Genomic DNA, 6,431 nt, shown 5'->3' with positions numbered 1-6,431 from the left:
ACGTACCGGGCAGGCAGAGTTATTTACAGTAGTTGGTCGTGGCTAATCCGCTCTACCTTTTTAAATTTTTCTTCAAATTATTAACACTTTTTTTATTTGATGAATTTTCTCATTATACTTATTTATAATTATAACTTATATACTGATATACAATTTTGTAGTTGAATTAAAAAATGTTGTCTTTTTTTGCGTATCTCATTCCATTTACGAGAAACGTTCTATTAATTCCAATTTTAAGCATTAAAAAAAAAGTTAGATATCTGAAGTCATCGAAACCCGTAGATTACGAATTATTATGTTTTAGGCTGTTAACTATGAAATTAAAAGAAAACCTACTTCTAAATTTTAATCCGAAAGCTTAACAAAGGACCCTTGAGTGTCGGCTACTCTATTGAAATAGCCTCTCTGCTTGTTATTTATGATCGTATTCTTATTTCAATTTCGGAAAGGACATTTTAAAGCCTTCAAAGCATTTAAACGAGCTAGCTGGACCATTTAATATATCTACCTGAGTGCCTGCGGAGAATTTCTCTGAGATTCTTTGACCTAAAGAATTTTTAGTATATACTCAAAGATTCTTTTCGGTAGGGCTCCAATAAATTACAAACACCATTTTCATTTGAAGCATCAGAACGCGCTCCAAAAGCACGAAATTTGCAAAATCTAGTAGAATTGTATGCAAGAATACATCTCTTTATTATAAAATATTCGCTTTGTTTAAATATTATCAATTAAAACAATATAAAATCATGATGAAAAATGCAACAAATTATTTTTCACCAAGAACTTTCTGTGTGGAAATTAATCCTGACATCGTAAAATGAGTAATGCTATGTTTTAAAAAAACTTTTTACCTCAGTATTATTCGAAAAACAGTAAATTAAAGTAGCGAAATCTGCTAAATTAAAAGGGATTAAAATTTTTCTATTTCTTGTTTGCTTTTGCCCTGTTGCCAATTTCTATATAGAATCCATTATATAGAATCCTTCATAGAAAAAACGAAAGATAAAGTTTATATCGATTTCGGGCGAAAGATTCACCGCAATAAGAATTAACCTTGCCGGATAAACTTTACATGAATCGAAGATAATTTCCCATTTTTACCCGTACCTGGATAATCTTTCGCCTTATAATCGCTTCATTTTTATTGGCGATATAGCAAGAATTGCGATCCCAGCGCTATCTGTCGTCGTTTAACTTCATTAAATTGGAGAGAACTGGGGATTCCCATCTGTCAGTTGCTTTTTGCGCTTTTTGCTAAATGGCATTAAATAAGTTGTAATGCTTCAACAATAATTTAATTGATTTCGGAGGAGATATATCAGTAAGAACAAATTATTTTTGCGTATTTTCTGTTGCTGATTGAACATTTCTTACCGAAATTTGCTCACTTCATCGTGACGCTGTATAGATGAGATCAGAATTATTCTCCTAACCTCAGTGAAACTTTCGCCGAAACGTACAGGGTCTTGCAAAGTTCCTATGAATTCATAGGAACTTTGCAAGAACCTGTACATATCTAATGTGGTAGGTCGTGGGTTCTGATGTATGAGTCCTTCACGGAAAAGTTACAAGGATCCTATGCAGGTTCCTGTACAGCTTCCTGGTCATCGTGAAATGGCTGACATAGGATCTTACCCTGGTACCTAGGTCACCCACACGCCCGTTGCGTATGCGATGCGTATGTGTGGTTCAAGTTCGTCGGATAAGTGTCTAGAAATTGTATGATACCTATATTGATTAGCCTCCAGGGCTGCGCCATCGTAGCCATGCCCATGCATTCCTGTATGGGTTCCTGTATAAGAACCTTTAAAGTGCCTTCGTGAGATCCTACGTCAGCAATTTGACGATTACCAGGAAACTACATATATAGGAACCTACATAAGATCTTTGTCATTTTTTCTTGAAGGAGTCATACATCAGAACCCACATAGAAACCCTCACAGGATCGTGTACAGGTTCTTGCAAAGTTCCTATGAATGTTTCTATATAGGAATTTTCAATAGGGTGTGTTATTCAGAAAAATATTTTTGGCGCCAGGTACAGAAAGGGATTCAATTTTAGAGATAACTTGGACTGCTACGAAGATTCAAAACGGTAGGACAAAAACGGGATCCAGAAGCATTCAACATTTCTCACGTTACCACTGGATGAATGAAATTTTTCAATACTTTTTAATGCAAGCTTTCTTACCGGGAACCTCATGGGATCATATACAGGTTCTTGCAAAATTCCTATGTAGGATTATATACAGAATTCTATATAAGGATTTTCAACAGGGAAATTAATATCTTTTAAATTAATCGCAGAATACAAAACAAATAAATACGATCGACCCTAATGTTAATTAAAAAATCGTCTTTACTGTTATAATAGCTGGGTCAGTTATGAAACGATATCTCTAAAGAAACAGCAAAGATATCATCTAACTATATCCAAAAATGAGTTCCTCTTCCTATTTAGAAAAACTTTAAAAGTAAGCCCCAGCGTATCCATCCTGTATAACAATCATAACAATAAAAAAATGTCTCTTCTAAATTCAGAAAAAATTTTCAATCAACACTTCCTCTCCTCCGACTCAATAAAAACATGTGTTTTTTTAATTACCCTCTTCTAATGCAGATAAAAAAACGAAAATAACAAATTCTTTTCTCAAACAAAATAAAAATCTTGCAAAGAAAAAATGGCCTCTTCTCCACTTAAAAAAAAGGTATCTCTTCCAACTCAATAAAAACTTTACAAATATAATATGTACTGTCAATTTAACAAAAATTAGAATTTTCTCAATTCAAAGTCGATAAAAATGTTTAAAAATACAATACTTCCCATTATTCCAAACAATAAAAATGTAAACCTAAAAAAGTTGCAATTTATAAGAATTTAAATTCCAAAATTTTTTTTCAATTTTGGTTGTTTCAAATTAATAATTTTCAATTTTTACTTAACATTACAATAAACATTGTATCGTTCACATTTTAAATGTTACCTTTTGAAATCTTTACGATTCAAGCCTTTCTATTTCTAACGATTCAGTTTCAAATTGTTTAGTTTTGAAAATTTTGTGTATAATTTCTCATTTAGACACTATTTTAATTAAAAATGTTCTAACTGAATGGGTTAATAATTTAATATTTTCGACTGAAACAATATTTGAATAGAATTTTAAATAAAATAAAAGCTTTTAATTAATGAACATATTACTTTTAAGTTATTTTCACATTGAAATTAGTTCATAAAGATTGAATCAGACATTTTAATTTGCTTAATTAATAAGGCTATCCTATTGAAAACTTTGAATTTTCAACGTTCAAATCTGTAAATTGTTCAATTTTAAGTCGCTTAAGAATCGTATTGTAAAATAATTATTGTACATTTTTTAACACTCAAAATACAGTTGAGTTTTAAAAATCATTAATTAATTTATATTGATTTATTTATAAATCCTTTCAATTAAAAAATTTACGTTAAAAAATGAAGAGATAAAATGGAAAAATTGTAAAATAAAAGATTTTTGAATTAAGCATTTTAAACTATGTTATGTGATATATTTGTGTTATTCTCGGTTTCTTCAGAGAAAAGTCATGTTACACTGGAAAAGTCGTGGTACCTCATAAAAAATTAATTTAATTACGTTCTACATCTGCTCTAAGAGTAAATAAAATATTGAAAATTTTAAATTGCGTTGGAAATTCAGAATTTAGGAGGATCACATTGCCATATTTATTATTTTATTTTAATTATTTTAAATAATGAATAATTAATAAATATTTTTTTCATCTTAATTTTGAAGTAAAAAGTTCAAAAGTGTTGTTTGATATAATTGCACATTATTCAGGAGGCTTGAACATAATACCGAATATATCCTATTGAAAATATAAATTATGAGTTAGGTCTCCTTATTATTCCTTCGTGACCCAGGCGCAAATATTATTTATAGTTTATACATAGTGTGAAGTATTATATATAATATTCATTTGTTTTATACATTTTTTGTATGAAACAAATTAATATTATATATAAAACTTCACACTATGTATAAACTATACTTAATATTTCTGCCTAGGCATTATTTGATATTATATGAAAATTATACCGCTCCTACCCAGAAAAAAGAACCGATAGAAAGCGATTTTGTTTGAATTGCGTATCTGTCATTTGCAGATTAAAAGAATGAAAATGTAATCGGTTGGCCACATTGTTAATCGGTCATCTGTGCGCGGTGCTTTAAATCTGTCCTCCCACAATCGTCAAAATGCTGAATGAATGAATAGAGTTGAATGAGACTGACAAACCTGAAATAATTCATATGAGCATTCTACGGTTCATTAATGTGCATACACGGAGAAACCTTTTGCTGCAATATTTGCTAAAAATCAGACTAGATTTTACTATTTTCGGTTTGCAATGGAGGGACATAGCGGAACTTTTGTAATGTTGACTATTCCGAGTAGTAACTAGTAACTACATGCCGAACTACAAAATTCATTGGAAAAAAATTAAAAAATGTTACATTTATTTCTACAGAAGATTGCAATATTTGCAAAGGAGTATAGTAACGTCGAGAGAGACCGGCGCACTGATTTAGTAAGCGACTTAGTCAAAATTGGTGCAGTCAGATTGGCAGACGAAAAAAAAACAAACCCAACATGCGTTGCGTCGCGTTGAAGGTCACGATACGTATCCTTTACCCGAGCATACGACGTAAATGCAGACTTATTTATTATGGGATGTTGATCTCTTTCGCACTATTATATTTATTTAAATTGCAGTTGTACAGTACACTCGATTATATTTAGTTTATACATTATTATATACATACAGGAATATTATATTACAAGCTGAAACAGAAAAATGTGATTAAAATAAAGCTGGTGGGAATCGAACACTGGCCTCCAGCGCGGCAGCACGGCGATTTTCCACTCAATTGTAACTTTTCGAATTATCCTAATTTATTGCATTCAGGATCTTTGCTTCAACCCAAATTGAGTGATTGATAAATTTAAGGAATTTCAGTAGAGCGTTGGTCGGCTGACATCGTTTATGCTCGGCTGCACTCGGTCCAACACTGCTCGCTTACTGAGTCACTTACTAATATTCGAGAGCGATCTTCCGAATTTGTCTTACTCCATAATACAAAAAATAGAAAGTATCGTAGTATAATTCATATTCCTACAGACAATAGCAATTCCTCTGACAAATTTAGTCTTTTATATTATCTTAGGTACTTATTACTTCTACTCTTTTTATATAATTTAATTATGTCTCTACTAATTTATCCTATCTAGGATTTTACTGTAAAAAATACTAAGACTTCGTATTATCAATAGGAAAATTACATATAAAAATAGCATAGCTTACGATTATTGTATTAAAATATACGAATTATCGCCTTGGTCCCTCGATTGTAACCTAATTTAGTAATCTTTCCAGTACAAAGTTTTTGAGTGTATGAATGAGTTGAGATTCAATATGAAGTGGAGTTTTTTAAAAGAGCACACCCAATGGTAAAAATACGATGCGCACAGCAGTTTTCGAAAAGCGTGAATCTGCCAATTGTAGGTTACCTCAGGTTGAGTTCAACTGAGTGGAATATGCGGATTAAAATTTTAAAGAATTAATTATTTCGAATGAGAAGTATAAAGTGATAAATTTGAATAGGACAATGCTGATTAATCAAAAGTTAAAGGAATAAAAATTAAATAATATTGTAATATATTATAATTGATGCAACCATTTATTTATAGATTTAATGATTATTTAGTTGTGATTCTCTTTTTACAATGGTTTCAGTAGATTATCCTGTACCGGAATTATAAAATTTACACTGAATTAAGCTCCAGTGACATTCAACTTATTCAGTGCACAGGATAATGGCTGCAGGGAGTCCACGTGTTATATGACTTACAGACTGTAACATATTCATTTTTCAGTTTCAGTGATAACGAATTTTTATAAACGTAAATTAAAAGAAAAACATCAGCTTTTGACGTGTAAAATATATAAAGAAATTTTTAACATTTTTATGTGGCGTGATGCAAAGGTGTGAAAATAATGTTCAACAAAATAAAAAAGTAAATGCCTGAAAATAAATAGTCTGTAAATAAAAGTATAGACTACATGTATGCCAGGATTTTCCTAAAAGTTGACCATTGAACTATTTTTTAACAAATAATTTGAAATATTTGAATTGAATTTGTTTTATTTAAATTAATAATTTTTTATCGGTACTATAGTTTCTCTATCGGTTAATGCTGATTCATAATCGCTACTGCATGGGTCCGAGAAAAAATTATGTGGCGGATTAAAAAAATTGATTTCTCATTCAAAACTCACTCTAATCTATGAGCGGCTATCTGTAATTCCAGTGACAGATACGCAATCAGAAAACCTCAAAACCCATTCAAATGCAAGTGAATGGATTTTTATTTCCT

Source organism: Belonocnema kinseyi, chromosome 2 (assembly GCF_010883055.1).
Source record: "Belonocnema kinseyi isolate 2016_QV_RU_SX_M_011 chromosome 2, B_treatae_v1, whole genome shotgun sequence".
In the NCBI taxonomy this organism is placed as follows: domain Eukaryota; kingdom Metazoa; phylum Arthropoda; class Insecta; order Hymenoptera; family Cynipidae; genus Belonocnema; species Belonocnema kinseyi.
Note: the sequence above shows the minus strand (reverse complement) of the source record.